The sequence below is a fragment of the Balaenoptera musculus genome, chromosome 10 (assembly GCF_009873245.2).
Source record: "Balaenoptera musculus isolate JJ_BM4_2016_0621 chromosome 10, mBalMus1.pri.v3, whole genome shotgun sequence".
Taxonomy (NCBI): Eukaryota; Metazoa; Chordata; class Mammalia; order Artiodactyla; family Balaenopteridae; genus Balaenoptera; species Balaenoptera musculus.
The window spans coordinates 20,345,916-20,369,352 of NC_045794.1; positions in this window are offsets into that span (position 1 = coordinate 20,345,916).

Genomic DNA, 23,437 nt, shown 5'->3' on the forward strand with positions numbered 1-23,437 from the left:
AGGAAGTCATGTTCAGTGTGACTGGAGCACACAGAAACTGATGTTGTTGTCACTTTAGATTAAGCTCTTATTTTAGTAAAGGGGGCAATTGGAGCAGGCGGCTGAGTGGCCGAATGAAATATTCAGCTCATTTCATTTAGAGCTGCCTGGTGTCCATTGTTCATGGCGGCAAGTCTAGTTAACCATGTCGGTGCCGGCACGCAGCAGCCCCCGCTCGCTCACGTATCCTCCAGCTAACACTTTTTAAGTCATCCATCAACACACCTAGAAGTAATCAGGTGAGCGATGTAGGCACAGTCACCCCTGGATGCATCTTTGTGGACTCCTGTCCATTTGTGTGCTCAAAACGGATGCTTTCAAGGTGTGTGCAGAGTATGCCTCAATTTCCAGGTACAGCTGGAAGATGGGCGAGCACAAAGATACTTGGGACACCGGGTTTTTGTGAGTCAGCTAAACTTTTAAAATGTAATTAATGTGTTTACCAAAGGAAGAGGTTGGGCTTAACTCCTTGAAACATGTTAACTACTGCCCTGAGACAAGGAGCTGTTGAAAACACAGGTAGACACCACTGTCCCAAAACAATGCACTAGCTACGTAAATTATTGTTTGAAACTTACTATTTGGAAGGACTTAGGTATAGAGAGCCTTCATAGTACTTTGCTACTTTCCTGGGAGTGCTAATTGTGTTCTGGCCATATTTTGGAATTTGAGGCACCTGTTCAGAGGCTCTCCTACCATGACAATATAATCCAAGCCCACCAAAAAGTCGGTTTTCTCTTTCCTTCTCTCTCTCCCCATCTCCCTCTCCTCATCTCTCTCTTCCTTTCCCCATCTCTCTCACTCTCTTTCTCTCCCCCACCTCCATCCTTCCTTTTTCTTTTGACAACTTACACCAGAAAAGGTGGTTGCAGGAAATGATAAAGTAAATATTATTTTCGTATATCAAATTCCTGGTTAAGTTTTTCACCCATAAAAAAAATGCTCTATAGATGAATGATTTCATCACTTCAAGACCCTGAGAAGGTAGAAACTCTTCTTTGCTACAACTTACAACTTATAGAAACTCTTCTTAGCTACAATATTACAGATATTACTTAATGTCCATATAAAGTACCAGTCATCACTGAACAAAAATAACTAATTGTTATTATGGAGACTCATTCAACTCCAAAAACACAATGAGTGACAAATACATAGTAGGCTCTATGCTGGGCTAAGAGTAACCCTTAACTTCATGGTATCTAAATATTTAATAACTCTTCTGTGGATCCAGGTTTTGTGGGGACTGAGAGCTTATGCAATTTTAGAAGAGAATACAAATTAAAATGTTTAATTTAACATGAAAGTGAATATTTATTTACAGTGGAAAAATCCCAACAAATTATTACTTTAAAATGCTGAGAAATATCATAAACATCACAAAATCTAGGAAAAAAACATAAGATTCATCTTAACTAGCTCCCCAACCACACCTCTCTAATACTTTTCCCCTACAGTTGTTGGCTACATACTCTCTGATTGCCTCTTTGTAAATATCACTTTCTATAGAGAAAATGGAAAGATAATCCATTCTTTTATCTAGTATGTTTACTCAAATTGTTTTTTTAACTATTCATAGTTGGGATTCAGAAAACATGCAACTGCACAACACAAGATACTTGCTGCCTGCATTACTGCTACAAGTTTCTGCCCTAAACACACAGATATTTGAGAAAGTCTATTTATGTAATATTCATCAAAAAAGAAAAAATGACATGATGCATTAATAATAGCATGAACTGCATTAGTCATTAAATTCCTAACAGGAGAGAACTTCTATTGTGACTGGGCATTGATACAAACCATAGCCTCTATTTATAACACTATACATCTAATAACACGAAAGTTTTCCACAGAGTAGCTCCTGGCCCTGTATGTTTCAAAACTAGTTGCATTAGGTATCGGCACTGAAGGGACGTATCCATAGGACATTACGGCCTCTGGCTCCTCACCTGTGTGTCACGAGGCTCTAGTAAACTGGCAAAGTGGAACATCATCAATGGCTCCACCACTATACATGGAAGTTTGCAAAGAACATACCTATATCCCACCTAATTTAAAATCACTGTATCCCCAGCGTGACTCCCCACCACCTCCACCAAAACAAAATCATGGCCTCTCCAATGCCACTGCAAAACAGAAAAGGAATGGGGAAGGAGGTTACAGTGAAGGCACTGGTCATAAACGATTGCAGGTAAAATAGCTTAGATTGCAAACTTTACAAAATATATGATTATTTGAACACATTGCCTACAGGGTCTCTGAACTTGGGAAAGAACTCATAGGAGTGAAGGGCCCTGAAGCTTAGTTTCGCCTCTGGTGAAATAATTGACTTCTTTTCTGGGGGAACAAATGTGTTTTAAATAATAAATATCAGATATTTGTCAATAATTGTGATTATAAATATCTATCAAAAGGATCTTATTTTAAGACACAGTGAGTACCACTGGTAATTAACAATAATTGAAGAATTCAGAAACAATACAAAAGAATAATGTTGGGAGCAAATTTTGGTTTTGGAATTATAAAACTGTTAGTAACCATCTTCTAAAAAATCAAAGCCCTTCTGCATCTAAAGTATAAAGACAATGTGAAATTAAACAAAATTTTAAAAATTGTCACATATGTCAGCAGCTAAAAAACAAGATCATTGTTGAGAAGAGCGTGCTGAGGTAGCCACTGGCAGGAAGACTGTGGAAATACACATTTGGAACCTTGTTTTCCAAAGAGCCTATGGAAATAAATAAGAGAAGAAAGTAATTCCAAAATCTAATTTTGATGGAATTTTCTCCTGTGCTGACTCTCAGAAACATACAAATTGTAATCTAATAATACCTTATCTCTAAAAATTACACATAGCTTGTGTGTGTTGTATAAATAGGTACAGCATATTTCTCCACTAAACAAAATATTAAATCAAAATATTCTATGCACTCATAACGTAAGAAAAGTTTTCTAGATTTTTTAATATGAGGTTTTCATATTGAGTTCATCCATTTGAATTATCTTTGAATATGCATTAGAAATATACTAATTCTGTGCACTCATATTGACTAAAAAGATAAAACATAAACTTGGAGTCCAACTGTCAGTTCTTAAATCCAATCCATAACTCAGCATATTTGTGAAAGTAACTAAACTTACCGAAGTTTTTACTGACTCCTCAAACTACTCATTAAGAGTTTAAGGGAAAATTGGTCTTAGATTTAGGAATCAAATTCCCGTTGAAACTTTTGAGGTGGATATCCCAATCTCTAAAGTGGGCGAAATGATCTGCTTATTAGCTTTTTAAATTTTCATGTCTTTCTATTTTGTTTCTTTTCTTCCTTCCTCCTCCTTTACTTTCTTGAAACCATAGGAACTGGGTGGTGCTGCCACAAGAATTCTTAGCAAATGAAATGTGAATTATAAAAAAATATTTCAGGGCTTCCCTGGTGGCACAGTGGTTGAGAATCTGCCTGCCAATGCAGGGGACACGGGTTCGAGCCCTGGTCTGGGAAGATCCCACATGCCGCGGAGCAACTGGGCCCGTGAGCCACAACTACTGAGCCTGCGCGTCTGGAGCCTGTGCTCCGCAACAAGAGAGGCCGCGATAGCGAGAGGCCCGCGCACCGCGATGAAGAGTGGTCCCCGCTTGCCGCAACTAGAGAAAGCCCTGGCACAGAAACGAAGATCCAACACAGCTTAAAAAAAAAAAAAAAATTTCAAGACATCAAGTTTTTGAGGGAGGTAGAAGAAGAAATAAGACTTTTTAGAAAGTAGCTGAGCAAGAGCAAAGCTAAAGCCAAAGCACAAACCCTCAATGGTTAGAAGTAGACGTTAATGAACAGAACCAATTATAGTCAACTCAAAGTCAACAACAGGGAACATTCAAAATCATTCCAATACATATACCGACAGACCAAATTTGTACCTGCCAAGTCTAGTTTCCTGTTTCACTTCTCTGGTCTCTTAATCTAAACAGACAAAATGCTTCATTGTAAAAGTACTGCTACCCCAAATATATCCTAAATTCCATTGGCTATAAAGAATAAAATGGTCCACATCACATACATGTAACACACACACACACACACACACACACACACACACACACATGCATGCATTTTGATGAGTGTTTTGCAAGTTGTAGATTGCCAGAGGTTCAAATAAAGTATGCAACAGAAATGAAACTTATTATCAAACCAAATATTTTAACAGGAAAATGACATAAATATCATTGTCTAAACCAGGAGTATGGCCTGTGATCCAAATCCAGCTCAACTACCTATGAAATAAGAATGGTTTAATGAATGAAAATTTATAATCAATTTGATGATAGAGAACATTAACACTAAACTACAATTAAGTGAAATGTCTCCCCTCCCAGAAAAGAATTCAATTTTTCTCATTATAAGACTTCTATTATTAAAAATTTACTCAAGTATTACTATTATATTTTGAACTGTGTCAATAAAAATTTTGTGGAAATTTTTTTCCTCTCTTGAAGTACTTACATAATATCCTCAATTTCACCTACTAGCCTACAAAGCCTAAAATATTTACTATCTGGTCCTTATAAGAAAAAGTTTGCTGACACCTGGTCTAAAACAATCTCATCTACAAAATTGTTTTAGCCTCATATATTTCTAGCTTTTATAATATAGATATGTATGCATGCATTTAGAGTGTATAGTAATGACTGCTCTCATAAAAGACTTAGGACTACCTCCTAATGCTTCCTAAATCACTATCAGGAAAAAACCACAATAACTACCCCTGAAAAACAGATTCCTATGGAGAGCTCACAATAACAGATCACATTTATCTCACCTTATAGAAAAATGAAAAGGAGGTACTGATTTTACCCAATAATTTAGTTTAAAAAAATTAAAATTATAATGTTCAATGCTAGTGGAAGTGTAGACAAGAAAACCCACGTCTACACTAACTACAGCAGTGTTAAGTGGCACAGTCTATCTGGAAAGCAATTTGGTAACAGAAAACAAAATGCATTAAAATACTTACACACTTTGATATAGTAAATCAACTTTTGTAAATCCAAAAATGTGAAAACATACATACACATAAAGATGTTCAATAAACTGTTACCTTCAACAGTGACCTGACTCTAGCATTTTTTTTTTCTGTTAACAGCCTTACTATTCATCAAGTTATAGAAGGGAGAAATCTTGACACTATCCTTTCCCTCACACCAACAGAGCCAGTAATTCCTCCCCCTTAGCCTTCCACATCTTTTTCTACTTCATCTCTACAGCTACAATCTTGGTTTAAGAATCTGCCATCCCTCTTCTGGACTCCTTCAATATCATCTTGGGACTAGATCTGAAAAGTGAGGCCTAAGCTTATACAATTTGGGGGCTCTTTAAAGAAAAAGAAGGTAAAATTGTGGGTACAAAATGTGTGTTACCAATGCTACCCAACATTAAGAGAAGCATAACAGAGGGGTAGTAAATATTATAGAAAGAGGAAGCACTCATAACAAACTGAAGTTAAAAACTCATACTCTTGGCAAATTTTATAAAAACACAGGACCACAAGAACACGTTTTACAGTCTCCACCAAAATACTGCTAGAGGCCCATGCAAGCCAAGCGGTTTTTATTTAAGCTTTATTTCAGCTTCTTGGTATATCTCACTCCTTACCAAACCCTTAGCTCCTGAGGGCTGCAGTTTCTAAGCTGTCCATCCAATCATATTACTGATAAACAATTTTTCTAAAATGAAATTCTAAACATATCCCTTCCCTACTTGAAATCTTTCTTGCCAGTAGTATAATTGGTACAAATCCTTCCATGATATCACCTCCACCTACTTCTCCAACCTCATTTTCTGTGGTTCCAGAGGTGCTGCATTATTTACAGTTCCTTATGATGTTATTTCAGCAGATGTTCTTTCCTCTAACTGAAGTGTATTTTCTTCTATTTTCTGGCTAACAGATTTCTTCTAATGTTTCTGTCCCAACTTACATGTTAAAGTCTTCCCGGACCTGACAACAGAGTTGATAGCAAGTTCTTTGGCCCACTCTCCTCCAGTATTATACTTATGACCTATTATAAGGACTCATCCGTGATGTGTTTCCCCTGATAAATTAAAATCTCCTTCAAGGCAGAAACCCTGTCCTAGCCATCTTTATCTCCCAAGTGCCTGCATTAAGTGCTCAGTAATCCTTAGTTGAACAAATGAATGAAAAAGGAAGAGAAGTAAATATACCAAAAGATTACTGTTATTGCTTTTGGTCATTGGTATTGTTAGTAATTTTTTACCCTTACTTTAAAATATTTTTGCTATGTGGCTGTATTTGTTTTATAATGGGAAATCTAATTTATAATAAAATATTTCTTTGAGGCTTACTCTAATTTTCATTAAATCTGCTATCTAATTCTCTTAAAATTCTGCATACCTGTGCCAGGTTTATTTACATGGCCAACAGTCTACTTTACTTGAAATCATGTTTAGATTCCTGTACACAATTAGCTAAATAAATATCATTAGTGCAGCTTCATTAAAGTGTATTTTTCTTAAATATTTCTCAGTACACATATTTCTCAGTAAGTGAGCATCTATCTATTAGAGTTTTGGCAAGAAAAATCTTATAATGGACTTATTTCCATAGGTATATATTTCAAGCACTAACTGAAAGGAATAATAAAAATGTTTTGCCATCTGGAATAAAACAGTGCTAAATACTACAAGATTCAAATTATGTTCATATGCATGAAGCCACGTTTCCAAATCACTATTACAATTTCTATCTTCCACATAGGATGCACTAAAGAATTGCTTTTATGAGGAAAATATCCAAAATAATCTGATAATTCTCCTAAATATAATCCTCATTGAAGCTGAACATATTTTATACTTTTTTTAGTAAAACTATCATTATCACTATCCAGTAAATGCCTGCAGGAACTTTATAGCAAACATTTTATTCTTTTTCTTTTACATTATTTAAATATTTTGTTTTATTACACATTGTTTAAATATGCTCTACATAGAGTAGACCATGTACACACAGCATATTTAGATATGAATACAGGTCAGGAACACCAAAAACACAAACCACAGGCCATAGGAATAACATCACCGAACTCACATTGACACCACTTTAGTAGTTTCAGAGCCAGTTGAATTCTTCATAATCTATACCTCTAGTTCAGGTATAACTTCATTTTCTAGCCTATGGTATGATGGTATTAGATTGAACCTCTCCACAAACACGTTCCTGTTCCTCCTTTGTGTTAAGATGTTATTCTGAGTTCTTGTGATAGTATGATCTATGTCTAAGTCTGAACTCCTTTGCTGTGTGGATCCATGCCCCAGCCAGTCTGGTTTGGTTGTTTAAAGGAGTAACAGCATTCTCCTCATTGCACAGGGCTGCATGCAAGAGTCACCTGAGATGAAGTGCAGTACAGCAGAAAGAACGAACTTTAAAATCACACCATCATGGTGTGGAATCCCCACAATGGCATTTCAAGGTCTGTGTGACGTTCAAGTTATTGAGCCTCTTTGAACCCTGGTGTTATGGGTTGAATTGTGTCCCATCCCCAAATTCACATGTTGAAGTCCTGACTCCCAGTATCTCAGAGTGTGACATTTAAAAATAGGGTCATTGCAGATATAATTAGTTATGTTAAGATGAGGTCATTACTGTGGGCCCTATTCCTATATAACTGGTGTACGTAGAAAAAAGGGAAACTTGAACATAGAGCAGACACTCAGAGAGGAAAGATGGTGTGAAGAGACACGGAGAGGATGCCATCCACAAGCCAAGGAGAGGGGCCCAGAGCAGATCCTTCCTTCACAGCCCTCAGAAAGAACCAACCCTGCCAATACCTTGATTTCAGACTCCTATTCTCCAGAACTGTGAGACAATACATTTCTATTGTTTAAGCCACCCCATTTGTAGTACTTTGTTACAGCAGCCCTAGCAAACTAATATACCTGGTCTCCTCAAATGTCAAATCCTTAATATAAAGGATGCAGCGCCATTATAAGGGTTAAAAATCACATCATAGATACTCAAAAGAGGGCAGGCAATATTTTTTATCATATAGGGTATAATATTTGAAGTATTTTATTTCATTTCCTTGAATCTTGCTTCTTTCTCCATTCAGTCAGCCAAGTTGCTATACTCTACACTCAATTTTCATAAGAAAATTGTTGGCAGAGCAGGGAAGCATGGGGGAAGGAGGAATGTCAATTATTGGTTTTCGAGTTTCAAAAGCCTAAGACGCTCTGAGAAATTAGAATGATTCTCATGCATTGGAAACAGACTTAGAAGAGACCCTCCTATTTATTTACTAAGCTAAGAGCAGATTTAGATACTTCTGAGTGGAGAATAAGGTAGTCAAGGCATGTATGGACATTAGTGAATCTAGATGCCAAGTTGGGGGTGGGTGGCTGAAACTTTACCCTCTCCCCACCACCCTAACTCCTCCTAGTGGGGCTGGAATGACCAGATATTAGACTGGAAGATTCAACTGAGGCACCTTCATTGAACAGGCATGAAATCCCAAAGTAAAGGGCTAGATCAAAATCCAGATTAAAAAAAAAAATCATAAGAACTGGATGGATGGTTCTAAAAGCCAACCAGAGAATGTAAAGGATCAAAAGGATAGAGGTGAGGAAAAGCATTATGAAATGGTTCTTGGATTGAGCTGCTGCCCTATGGCAAGTCCCACCTCACCCCAAGCAAGAGGGATGGAAGGGACTATTTTCTCTCTCAAATCTTTAGAGAGGCTTCAAAGGAATAGTTTAGACAGCCTGGACTTTGGGAAACCCAATGGACTGCAGACTGGCTCCCACCTTGGAAATCGGGAGGACAAGAGGGTAAGGCTAGGAGCAGCTCTGGAAGTACCCTCAACCCCTCAACCCCTTGAGCCTACCCTTTTAGAAGTACCCTCAACCCCTCCTGCCCTTGGAGGTTCATGAGATGCATGTTTTCACAAAGCTGGTGTGGGCCAGGGATGAGACAGCCAGACTGAAGCCCAAGATGACCATCGGGAAGTATTCTTGATACACTAAATATGAGTTCATGTGGGATGGATTAGCTGAAAACTAGGAGCTGAGTGGGAAGTGGACAGCTGAAGGAGAAGCCTTGTCCAAGTCAGGAGAGTTGAAGACAAATGGGTCCAGCAAGGGAAGCAACCAAAGTCCCCCCAAAGTGGCCAAGTGACTATCAGTTTTAAGCATCTGCCAGGCCCAGAAAGCTGGAGCCAGCTTAACATAGCACCAGTTCATTTAAGAAACAACCCTAAGCCACTCTTTTCCCTTTCCTTCCCATGTTCCAACCCCTAAGGATTTAGCAATAGCAGCTAGCCAATTGGGGAGGAGGTGACAGATAGAGAAAGAAAACAACACACCCTCTCCCACTGCAATAGCCCAATCCAAAAAATGGGCCTCAGAGAGAAGAGGAGAGATGATTTGATATTAAATGAACTTTGAAGCTACGATTATGGTCTGAGATTGGACATTCTAATTTCTGAATGTCTGTGATTTAAAGTGTGGATAGAATTTTTTTTTTAATCTAAGGGTAATCCCTATTAGGTATGGAGCCTACCTGAGACCTAAATTTCATCCAGAGGCATGGGAATACCCACCTCCTTTCCCCAATTCATTTTAAAGAAACAACAAGAAAAAAACTAAACGATTTCCTAAGTTGTGCTTGTTCGAAGTACTGTTACAGAGAGAAATCCCAAATATGTTGGTAGGAGATAATGGAGGGTGGAAAGGATTTTCCTTCTTGGATGGAGTCTGGACCTTGGAAATGACCAAGTAATATGTCCAGGTAGATGGACCTGACCAGCTTTGCCAAGGACCTCCCACAATAGCATGACTCAGAAGCAACAGAACAAGGACCACGTGCTTCAGAGTGGCATGCAAGGAGCAAAGAGCTTTATGCCACCCCAGAGAGTTTCTTCCAGTTTAGCAGCACACCCTCATGTGCCCGGGAAGTATCTGGAAGAAGCCAAGAGAAGGAGAGAAGATCCTCGAAGGAAGACCAAAGTTTGCCTCAGCAATGGCTCACAAGTACTGACAAAGGATGAGAGGACAAACATGACTCATAGAGAGATGACAGCCTAGGAGCAGATATGTCACCCCTCGCCCTCATAACCTTACCTAGAATTAGGATGCAACCTCAAATTGAGTCCACATGGTTAAATGAAGGGTTAAAATATAATTTAGATTTAACTATAGACGAATAAAACAAGTTACATTTCTTGCACACTCAGTGTGTAGACACATACCTGCCACATGCGGGGAAGCTTGTCCAAGACTTCCAAGGATCCTCTTAAAGTGTGTCTTTACACTGTGAACTGATTAACAAGCCTAGAAGAGAATTAGAGCTAAGTCACTTAGAGGCAGATTCACGGTGTGAGGAAGTTGACTCTCAAATCTTAGCTGTTTGGGGAAATGCCAGAAGATTGTGACAAACTGAACCTGACAGAATACACAACATCCACTACCACAGAACTCTTAAATTCCATCTAGAAATTTATAGAAGCATCAGCAGAAGGAAAGAAAATAGAATGAATCAGCTCGTTTGGTTTGTTTTTGAAAATCAAATGCTCCAAATCCCAGAAGAAAACATAGAAAAGAGTAGGCATAGTAGGGGACTTAAGGTTCCTATCCTAAAAACTTGGAATTTTTAAAAGCATCAAACCTGTTTCTAATGAGAGAAGACAAATAAATCCAAGTAAGGGAATAGATTGTGACAGGGGTGTTACTTTAGAGAGACTATTCAAGGAAAAATCCTCTCTGATAAGGTGACATTTCAGCAGAGACCAGGATAAAGAGAGTAAGCCAGATGGAGGAACTTTCCAGGCCGAGGGAATAGCAAGTACAAAGGTCCTGTGGTGACAGCCTGCTGAGCATGTGCAGGAGGAACAGCAAAAAGGCCACTGTGGCTGCAGCATGATATGTCAGGGGGAGACAAGTAGGACATGAATGATGTTGGAAAAGGCCAAGGAAAGGCTTTGAATTTTAAACTAGAAGCCATTAGAAGGTTGTGTTTTTCTTTAATCAAATATTTTAGTTTGACATCATTGTAAATTTTCATGCATTTGTCAGAAGTAATACAGAGAAATCCCCTGTATCTTTTACCCTGTTTCCCCCAATGGTAACATCTTGCAACGTTATAGTACAATATCAAAACCAAGATATTGACATTGATAGTTAAGATACAGAACATTTCCATCACCATAAGAGTCCCTCAGATTGCCTTTTTATAGCCCTCCCATCCTATCTCCTTCTTAAACCCTGGAAACCACTAATGTACAAATTCTATAATTTTGTTATTTCAAGAATATTATACAAACAAAATCATAGGAGCAACACAATTCTCTGGAGATTCATCCAGGTTGGTGTGTGTATCAACAGTTCGTTCAGTCATATTGCTGAATAGTGTTCTATGGTCTGGATAATTTAACCATTCGCTCATTGAAGGGCACTGCTTTCTTTCTAGTTTGAGGTTATTATAATAAGTAAAGCTGCTATAAACATTTGTATACATGTTTTTGTGTGAGCATAAGTTTTCCTTTCTCTGAGATAAATGCCCAGGAGAGCAATTGCTGGGTTTTATGGTGGTTGTATGTAAAGTTTTCTTTAAAAACCTGTCAAACTGTTTTGCAAAATGGTTGTACCATTTTACATCCCCATTAGCAATGCATGAGTGAGCCAGTTTCTGCAATCCTTGTCAGCACTTGGTGTTGTCACTATTTCTTATTGTAGCCCATTCTGCTTTTCTCTAATGGTTAATGATGTCAAACATCTTTTCATGTGCTTAGATGATATCTGTATATATCCTTTCCCATGAAATGTTTCTTCATGTTTTTTGTTTATTTTCTGATTGGATTGTTTCATTTTTTATTTTAGAGTTTTGAAAGATTACACTCTTAATACCAATCCTTAATACAAGTCCAAATATATAGTTTGCAAATATTTTCTCCCAGTCTGTAGCTTGTCTTTTCATCTTCTTAACAGGGTCTTTCATGGAGCAAAAGTTTTCAATTTTGCTCAAGTCCAATTTATCAATTTTTTATTTTATGAATCATGCTTTTGGTATAAAGTCTAACAATGCTTTGCCTAGCCCTGGGTCCTGAAGATTTTCCTTTTTTTTTTTTTAACATCTTTATTGGAGTATAATCGCTTTACAATGGTGTGTTAGTTTCTGCTTTATAACAAGATTTTCCATTTTTTTCATAAAAATTTTATTTTTAAATTTTACATTTAAGTTCTCTATATACTTTGAGTTAATTTTTGTATAAGTTGTAAGACTTAGGTCAAGGTTCATTTTTTTCTTTATGGATGTTCAACTGCTCCAGTGCCATTTGTTGAGAAGGCTATGGTTCCTCCATTGAATTGGTTTTGCACCTTTGTCAAAAATCAATTTACATTTGTGTGGGCCAATTTCTGGGTTCTCCGTTGTATTCCACTGATATATACTTGTATCCCTCTGCCAAGATCACATAGTCTTGATTACGGTAGCTATATGATAAATCCTGAAATTGGGTATATTAATTCTTCCCACTTTATTCTTCTATTTAAAAATTCTTCTAACTATTCTGATTCATTTGCCTTTCTATAAAATTTTTAGAATAATGTGGTCTATATCTACAAAAGAAATCTTGCTGGAATTTTGATAGAAATTGTGTTAAACTTGTGTATCAGTTTGGAGAGAATTGATATGTTTGTTATGGTGAGTCTTCCAATCCATTAACATGGTATATCTATTTACTTAGATTTTCCATCAGTACTGTGTGGCTTTCATCATACAAGTCCTATACATGTTTTGTTAGATTTATACCTAAGCATTTAAATTTTTGAGTGATTATAAATGGTATTGTGTCTTTATCTTTGGTGTCCAGTTGTTCACTGTTATTACATAGAAATATAGTTGATTTTTGTATGTTTATCTTATATCCTACTACTTTGCTGAACTCACCTATTAATTTTGAAAGGTTTTTTTTTTTAAGTTCCCTGGGATTTTCTACGTAAACAATCATGTCACTGCAAATAGGGACAATTTTATTTCTTCGATTCTGATCTCTATGCTTTTAATTTCCTTCTCTTGTCTTTTTGTACTGGCTGGAAATTCTAGCACAGTATTAAATAAAATTGGTGAGTGCAAACATTCTTGACCTTGTTCCTGATCTGAAGAGAACTAACTATCTTTCATCATTAAGAGTAATGTTAGTTACAGAATTTATGCAGTTTTCTTCAGATGCTTTATATCAAGTTGAGGAAGTTCTCTGTTCTTATTTTTCTGAGAATTTTTATCCTAAATGGGTGTTGAATTTTGTCAAGTGCTTTTTCGGCATGAATTGATAGGATCATGTGATATTTCTTCTTCAGCCTGTTAACATGGTGAATTGCCCAACAGTTTTGCAAGTACTGAACAAACCTTGATCCCTGGAATAAACCCTACTTGGTCATGGTATATATGTTATTTTATATATTGCTGAATTCTATTTGCTAATATTTTGTTAAGGATCTTTGTGTCCGTGTTCATGAGGGATATTTACCTCTAGTTTTCTTTTCTGTACTATCTTTATCAGGTTTTGGTATCTGGGTAATACCACTTTCATAAAATGAATGGGTTTCTGAAAATGACTGTGTAGAACTGATGTTACTTCTTTAAATGTTTGCTAGAATTCTCTAGTGAAGCCATCTGGGAGTGGAGTTTTCTTTTGAAATGTTAAAATTACTTGTTCAATTTCCTTAATAGTTATAGGGCTATTCAAATTATCTATTTAATATTGAGTGAGTTGTGGTAGTGTCATTTGAGGAGTTGGTCTATCTCATCTAAGTTGTCATTTATGTGTGTAGAATTGTTTCTAGTATCCCCTATTATCCCTTTAATGTCTGCAGGGTCTGCAGTGATACACTTTTCATTCTTCACACTGGTAATTTGTGTCTTATCTGTTTTTTCTTTGTCAGTCTTGCTAGAGGTTTGTCTACTTTATCAGTCTTTTCAAACAACTAGGCTTTTTTTGTTGATTATTTTTGTTTTCAATTTTACTAACTTTTGTTCTTAACATTATTATTTCCTTCCTTCTGCTTGCTTTGGGTATATTCAGCTCTTCTTTTTCTAGATTCTCGAAGTGTGAGGTAAGATTATTGATTAGAGACTTTTACTTCTTTCTAATGTATGCATTTAATGCTACAAACGTGCCTCTCAGCATTTCTTTACCTGTGACCCACAAATTTTGATGTTGTATTTTTTATTTTCATTCCGTTCAATGTATTTTTTATGTTCCTTGAGACTTCTTTTGTGACCCATAGATATATATAATGTATGTTACTGAATTTCCAAGTGTTCAGAGATTTACATGTTATCCATTATTGATTTCTAATTTGATTCCATGGTAGTCAAAGAATACATTCTTTATGATTTTAATTCTTTAAAATTTGTTGAGACTTGCTTTCTGACCCAGGATATGGTCTATCATGTTATATGTTCCATGGTTAGATTAAAAGAATATGTGTTCTGTTGCTGTGGGGTGGAGTGTTCTGTGAGTACCAATTAGAGTCTGTTGGTTACTGATGTTGAGTTTTCTATATTCTTGCTGATCTTCTATCTAGTTTTCTATCAATTGATGAGGTAGGGGTGTTGAAGTCTTCAACTATATTTATAAATGTGTCTTCCTTTTTTCAAATATGTCATTTTTTGCAACTCAGTAATTTAGTGTACACACATTTAGTATTGCTGTGTCTTTTTGATGGAGCAACTCTTTTATCATTATATAATATCCTCCTCTGTCACTAGTAATTTTCTTTGCTCCAAAGTCTACTGTATCTGATATTAATATAGCAACTCCTGCTTACCTTTTATTAATGTTTGCATGATACATTTTTATCCAATCTTTACTTTCAACCTGCCAACATCATTATATTCAAAGAGAATTTATAAAGATACAGCATTGTAGTTGGGTGCTATTTTTTTAATACACTCTAACAATCTGTCTTTTAATTGCTGTATTTAGACCATTTACGTTTAATGTAATTATTCATATGTTAGGCCTGAAGCCAGTAATTTTATTTTTTGTTGTCTGTTTTTCATTTCTCTGTTTTCTTTTTCTTTCCTTCCTTCAACATTTTTTATAATTCAATTTTGATTTATCTATAATGTCTCTTTGTACAGCTTTTTTAGTGGTTGCTTTAGGTATGACATCAAATTACATAATTTATCACAGTCCGATGGTGTCATCATATTACCAGTTTAAGTGAAAGGAGTCATGAATCATGTCCTACTGAATATTTCTGCAAAAATGTGGAATTTGGCAAATCTAAACATCAGAATAAATGTAGCTATGTGAGATACTGTCCTCCCCAAATGCTCCTGTTTTCCCCCACTTAGAACTACATACACATTCATACCTCCACTAAAATGATAACTGAGATGTGAATTGGAATTAGACAGGGGGAAAAAATACATCACTCTGATTTGAAACACCAATATTTCTGTCATTTGATGTATACTGTTTTGGATAGACAACTTTAAAGATAATGTTTAAGAGAATGTTTTCTAATACATTAAAGTGAATAGAAATCTGAAAACTTTTTGAAGTCTGGACAAAATTTTCCTCTTATTTCATTTATCAAGAATGTGGACTAACAACCATTCATAATCTGTTACAATTTTAAGTAGGCTTAACAATTACCTAGGCTCTTGTTCACCTTTTATAGAAAATTCATTTCAGAGAGATGAAATTAACTCGCACATGGTCATGAGTGAGTCAGTGACAGAGTTGAGCCTAGAACTGAGGTCTGATGACACTGAACCACACAATCAGGAATAAAAATATTAATTTTTATCTGTAGTATATGAACAGTCTGCTTGGGAATGCAGTTATGCTTCATTTCCTTAAGGAAGGCAAAAAAAGAACATGGCAGATGGAATATCATCACTCATCTACATTGGAATTTAACCAAGACTCCGGGGTTTAAATGTACCCATGTGCCAAAAGTAGCAACTGATAGCAAATAAATGGCCCAACCATGGATATTATTGCAGGCACTGGCCCACAAGAAGTTCCCAACAGGAAATTGTAAAAGCTAGCATGTCCTTTTCCACTGTGTATCAGTGAGTTTTTTCCCACCTAACCATGCTATCACAGAGGGGCAAATTTGAAGGACACTGACATATTTTCCACATTATGCAGTTTTCATTCACTTTAGATGTAAAAATCCTTGAGCATATACAAAAGGGACAGTCTTCAATTCCCAAATATTTTTTATACTCCCCAATTCATTTTATGAAAGATCAAACCTCTAGTTTGTAGCTCTTAGTGACAGATTTCCTCTTTTAGTCATAAAGTCTTCTATGATCCAAACTTTGGAAAAAATTCTTGCTCTACATCTCCCATTTATATTCACAGTCAGATACTATAATTAAATAATAGAGTTTCGTTTACTTGGGCTCAAATCCATGAAATTTTTTTCTTATTTTCACTCATCTCTTTTCTCTGAAACATCTCCCAGTATTATTATCCTTGAGCACACAAATACACAGATCTGTGAATGTATAATGAGGTCTTCCTATTTTTTTAGAATAGATTTTTGCTTTGATTAAATGTCTAAATTGCCTCCACTTAGATGCTATCTAAATATGAACAAATACCTGATCCTACCGAGAAAAAAAAAATCATCTTTTAACAGCTGAACTCCTAGCCAAATATATGTATTATGTTTACTCCAGGGAAAAACTTGGTTCACAAGCTGACTTGGGTGTTCCTTGACCTGATGCCAGCAGACGATGAATGTGCTAATGGTCTGCACCGAAGTGAGAACTCAAATTCCCTTCCATTCAAGCCCAGCGGACTGGCCAAATGATAAAGCACCGTTCAGCATCATGTACAGAGCCAGCCATCAGCCTTCCTCTCAACCAGCGGTGCCACATGTGCTGAGGAGCAGGACAAGAAGAACTGAAGGTGCTAAACACTCCAACAGGGAAGTATTTGAATCAGAAAGAAAAACTAAGCTATACAGCTGCCACTGTGTCTAACTCTTTAACCAGACAGAACTTCCACACGCCTAGACTTTTTTTCACAAGAGGAGAGGAAACTTGCAGAATTTGTATTCACACGTCCAATGTTGTGCTCTCACCACATGCCTATGAAACTCCCTTGTCAACAGAGCTTTTACCCTTGCCTTTTTCTCTTTTTCAGGATTTCTACTCCAAATCCCCAGCACTCTTAGAGCAGTGATCTCAGAGGCATTTCTATAGTTGATGCAAATTGTTTCTTTGTTTACCTCCTGGAGATGGGGTAGGAAAGGGAAAGAAGTGTAAAAGCTCCAAAGTGGCAGCTAAAACCAAACCAGCTAAAGAAAGCTCATAACATTTTCCACTAGTTTGCTGTGTAAATGCCCCCTGCTAATTTTGAAAAGCCTCTGTGATTTTTAAGATGAAAAAGTTAAATGGGTCAACCCCTATGCTAATGTTCACGGACTAAAGGTGAATTTATACTTTTACCAGTGAAAAATCAGTAGGTGAACAGACCAAATATCTTCAATATAGACAGACTATGAACTGTTAATAGAAAAACAACCTATAAATACATTTTCCATTGTTAATAGGCCACATTTCTACATAAGAGGACTTGTTTTCCTTTCCAGCCACAGTACCATCAAGGATCAAATGTATACTATAAAATAATTGACATCTAGTTTGGATAAAATAACACATAATATTTTAATACTTTTTACAACACAAAGACATTATTCCTGATTAGAAGCAAAATCCTGAGAATATACTAAATTCTGAAAACAGAGAGTAATCCCAAATTATCCCTTCAGCTGATATATTAAAGACTGAATGGATAAAGACAGAACTACATACCAATCTGTGGATTAGGCTGGTAAACTTTGTTTCATCCTACAGCTCTTAGCCCAAACTGAAAGTGCAGAGTGAAAACAGTATTCAGGCCACCTCTATGAATAAGATGAAACTCCTGGCTCTGATATTAGTGTCATAGGCAGTTCAACCCATCTCTGAGTACTCAGTCAAACTAAATAACTCTATTGTTGAGCAATATCTGCAACATACTTTGTTAGATGATGGGTAAGAAACAAAGTCATTAAAACATATTAATAAAGAAGCCGTGATCTAACTACTTCAAAGACAGCAGATGATTTGACCTGAATAGAAAATAATACTTAAAGTATTCAGAGGAAAGAGAAAAAAGAACCTCAGACTGGCCTGGTCACCAAAAGGCTTCATAGAAATAGTATTGAGCTGAGTTTTGAGGAACAGGAAAGATCTGGAAAGTTGGAGGGAAGAACAGACAATATTCTAGGCATGGGTCTAGAAAAATATGGGGGATATGGGTTGCTAGAGCCCAAGACACTCTGACCTATAACAGAGGGCTTGGGAGGAGAAGCCATGGAAAGATGGCTTAATCAAAAGCTCAGTGCAGATGATAGCTCTTAAGGACAAGTTTAATCATACTTCACAGAAGTTGGTTTTCACTGAGCTCGTCTAGAGGTACAAAGGGATAACATTAGGTTGCTCATGTAATCCACACTCAGTGAAATTTTAAAAATAATAAAAATCAGTGGGATTTTTGGAAAGATTTTTACCACCAAATCACACCTCTTTGGATACATTATATCAGATTGGTTTTTTTCCCTTTTTCTTTTCTTTTTTTTTTTTTAATGTATTTATGTCATGTATTTTTTTATTTTTGGCTGCGTTGGGTCTTCATTGCTGCGCACGGGCTTTCTCTGGTTGCAGTGAGCGGGGGCCACTCCTAGCTGCGGCACGCAGGCCTCTCACTGTGGTGGCTTCTCCTGTTGCAGAGCACAGGCCCTAGGCACACAGGCTTCAGTAGTTGTGGCTCGCAGGCCTCAGCAGCTGTGGCGCACGGGCTTAGTTGCTCCCCGGCATGTGGGATCTTCCCGGACCAGGGCTCGAACCCACCTCCCCTGCATTGACAGGCAGATTCTTAACCACTGCACCACCAGAGAAGCCCTCCTTTTTCTTACTCCAACAGTAATTGTTCATTATTTTACTCACATGCTACAGCCAAACAAATGAACATACAAATGAACAAATAAGCCCTAAGGCATAATGTAACAGATAATGTGGTTTTCTCCTCAATATCCCTTCCTCAGCATGTAAGAGCAGTGCAGTATGAAGGATTGAGCCCAACTTCTGCAGTGGGTCCTGCAAATTTAAGGCAATCATGGTAATTCCATCCTCCTTTCCATTGATGGCTTGGTGAACCCACGCCTATACTAGTCTATGAATGGCATTCCCCTGGAAACATGGTTTGAATCCAAGAATGGACATATGACACAATGTGGGCCAGTGAAACATAAGTGACATTTGCTTCTGGGAAAACATTTCCTCACTTTTAAGAGAGAACCACTGAAAGAGATGGTCTCTTTCTCAAACTCTATGGTTGTCAGAGCTGGAACTGCAGATGCAACTGGCTTTATTTAAGAATAAAGCTGACGTACAGAGGAGGTCAGAGCTCAGGCAATTGCAGAGATAAGATGCTGAAAGCAATGGACAAATTCAACCCAACAATCTGCCCTACCTCTAATGTCTGACTATGTGAGATACCATCTTTCTTATTATTAAATTTCATTGGGCTTTTTTTTTTAAACTACCCTAATTTCTTTAAAAATACTCCATGACACTTGTGCATCATTCACAAGTGGCTGTGATCCAATAATATATCTAATTTCATGGCCCTCTGGTTAGTCTTAGAGCCTCCAGAAGACTTGAAAAAGTGGAAGAAAGACAGGTAAACAGGAGGAGGGGAGGTTCTATATGTATCTGAAAGCACAAATCCAGGTGATCCGTTTCAGATGGGCAGAACACCATCCTCTGAAAAGATGGAGTAGTTAGTTGTCAGAGTCACCCAGATTGGTCCAGGCATTCTTGTCAAATGAGGGCACAAGAAAATTATACATAACCAAGGTTCTAATAAACCCAAAAACTTTAGATTTTACAACTCCACCCTTCCTCTTTCCTCCTACACAGCTGCTAAGAGAAGGGGCATTTTATTCCCTGGTCATATTAGTGAAGAGTTCCTTATAAAGAGGCCCAGCCCGTAAAGGGTTTTCTGAACAAGCGAATGTTATAAACTCTGTAACTTTCTATATTTCATTGCCAAACAATGTTGTGGGCTGCAGTTTCCAGGACTACAATTAACCGTTTAAGCCAACTATGATATGGGCTATATTAGCTCAGCAAAATGATGATGTTTACTCCCTTATTTTTTTCACTCCCTCACTTAAAAAATAATTTTAAATGCTTAACTACAGAAATATATAAGTAATATAATGTATATGACAACTTCTGAGGAAATTACAGCAGCAGATAAATATTGGTAAATGGTGATCAAGATGAAGCAATTAAGCTAAAATAATGAAAGCAGAACTCTATGTATAAGAGGCTGAAGAAACAGTAACTTGTAGCAGATTTGATCACCACTATCCAAAGGAGAGCCAAATATGAATACAAACTTGTGAAAGAAGACTCTGCCCAAAGTATTAAGCCAAAGAAATAATAAGATCAGAAACATTTTAAATGTATACATTGTGATTGGTAGCTAGAAGATGATACTCTTCCATGGTTGAAATATGGCTCTCTAAAAATATTAGTAAAACTTCTGATAGACCTCACATATATTCTAAGTGCATAAAATAGCACTGTCTGTTTAGGCCTATAAATAATGACCAATTCAGTAGAAATGAACATACCTAGTGCTCAAAACACAAGACTGCTTAGAGAAGTAGATGGGGGCAGTATATGTACAAAATGCAGAACATCTTGACACACCAGATAGCAAGGAAGCTATCAAAGATGACAACAGTTATGTCAAAAGTACGAAGAAGCCAATTCGAAGTGGTTTCCGTTGGTCAAAAATGAGACAATCTGAGTTTCAAAAAGGGTGAGAATTGCAATTGATCAAGCTCATCAAATATGCTTAAATTCTTGAGTTCACGATGATATTTAAAAGAAATTACTTGGTTACCTTCTGAGGATGACAGAAAGCTGTTCCACCTAAGTAGTAAAACATTCCCCACCTTCAGGTCAAACACACTCCTGTTCTCTTCTTGTTTGCTATCCCAAAAAGTTAAATAAGATACAAACATTTGTTGTTGCTAAACACCTATTAGCTCCAAATATTCTGCTTTGTTTATAAAGATGATGGGGCAGGGAATTCCCTGGCAGTCCAGTGGTTAAGACTCCACGCTTCCAATGCAGAGGGCGCAGGTTCAATCCCTGATTGGGGAACTAAGATTCCACATGCCCTGTGGCACGGCCAAAAATAAAATAAAATAAAAATAAAAATAATACAAGTGAATCTAATTACAAAACAAAAAAGACTCACAGACATAGAAAAAAAACTTATTAAAAAAAAGATAATGGGGCATTCATCATACTAAAGTGTTCTCTCTTTTCTTTGTAGATCCTATCAGAATGAGAGGAAGAATGTACTGATTCTAATGTTTCTTTCTTTCGCAAATCAAATAACCCCATTCCCAACCTAAGAAACTGTTAGCTGCATTTTATGCCACCAACCCTCATCAAACCTGGACAAAGGGCATCTTCTATAATGTTTATCATTATTGCAGGTTGGTCACAGCTACAATTTAAAAGCTCACTATAATCCTATCTGCAAAGGTTGACTGCACAGTGACCTTAGTCAAGGTAAAACCTATCCCATCAAACCCAAGAATAATAAGGTCTATGGAAGTCTAGACAAATGAGTGCATCAATGAACAGGGGGGAAATGTATATTGCTTTTAATGAAAATCATTCATTACACTCCTTGCTGTAAGTTTCACCCACACATCACAAGTGGCATTTCATATTTCAAAGGTATTCTCAAAAAGTGGAAAATATAAATACTGGATGTGATCAGTGTACAGTATTGATCAATATCTAGTTCTCCTCTATACTTTCCATCCCAATGACACTAGGAATGACTATATGATTAGTTCTAGCAAAGAAATATGAGAAGTGATGTTTATCATTCTGGAATAAAGCATTTAATTGCCAGTGCTCAACTCTTCAGTCCTCCCTGGCCTGGGAGTTCATGCAAGCAGGTATATATAAAGGTGCCATAAAACTGAAGTTTCAAAAGCTAAGCCAGCATATGGTAGATAACTGACCTGCAGAATCACCTAAAATCATAACAGATCTTGACAATGAGATTTCAGGGTTGTTTATAACAGCAGCATAACTTATTCTAACCCAAATGATGTGCTAGAATTCTGCCATCTTTCCCAAAGAGCCTTTTCACGGGCATCTAATAAAAATTACCCACATACAATGATTTATTGAAGCCAACCAAATTAGCTGAATTGTAAAAATGTAAGGATTTAAAATTAATATTTTCAGGACTGTGAATTGTTCGAAAATGTTACCTATATTTTATGAATTTATTCTAAGTTTTCTCTACTGAACAGAGAATGGCATGAATATAACGTGCAGTAGCCGCCCTGAGCCTAGTTCTACCTTAAGAACTACAGAAGAACATAAGGTAAAGAGCGGTTGTTGATGACATTTTATAAAGTCTCTCACGTCTCAACTGATTCTGAAATAAACTGATAAGGCTTACATTTTCTTGACCTCCTAATCCTTGGAACCAAAAGTACTTGGTAAATGAAATTTTTCTTTCATGATTTCCTCAAATCTACTTGCTCTGATTAATCTAGTATATACTACTAAAGAGCATTAAAACTACAGAAAGTCCATTGTGAGATTTCAGTAAGGCTCAGTCCAAGACTTTTGTTTTGATGCTTTCCCTAGGTGGGAGTACCAGAGAACTTTTAATGTGGAACTTTGTATCTTTGGTTATACAGAGAGCATTTCATATAACAAGCAGGGTATAAAAATCGTGCAACATTCTCAGGAAATGTAATCGCCTTCTACCCAAAGCCTCAGCAATCAACAGTTTGAAATACCATTCCCCTGCTGAACACACAGGTATTTACCTGGGTCATGAACCAAAATGGCAACTGTCCCAAATATTTCTATTCATTTGATGGGTGCCATAGAAGCTTAAATGGACATGGTGGTGATAGCAGTGGATAGACCATTGATTTGAGGATGATTGAGGACTAATGGACTCACTTCCTCAGCCACAAAGGTGTCCTAAGAGGTCTGCTAGCCCAAAATGACCTGGTGGCTTTTGAGAGGCCTAGGTACCACCTGACACTACACAATAATGATAGAGCTGCATGGAAAGTGGAGATAAGGGACCCAGCAAGAATCTTGGCCAGGAAAATTCACAACATTTCATTAAAAAAAAAAAAGACAGTGGGCAATAATTATCCACTTTAATTGTTCATTTGGGTTCCACAAAGAGCTAAAAAAATATATAAGATCACCAGCCACCGATCTGCTACCTGTGGCAGCTAAAAAATATTATAGT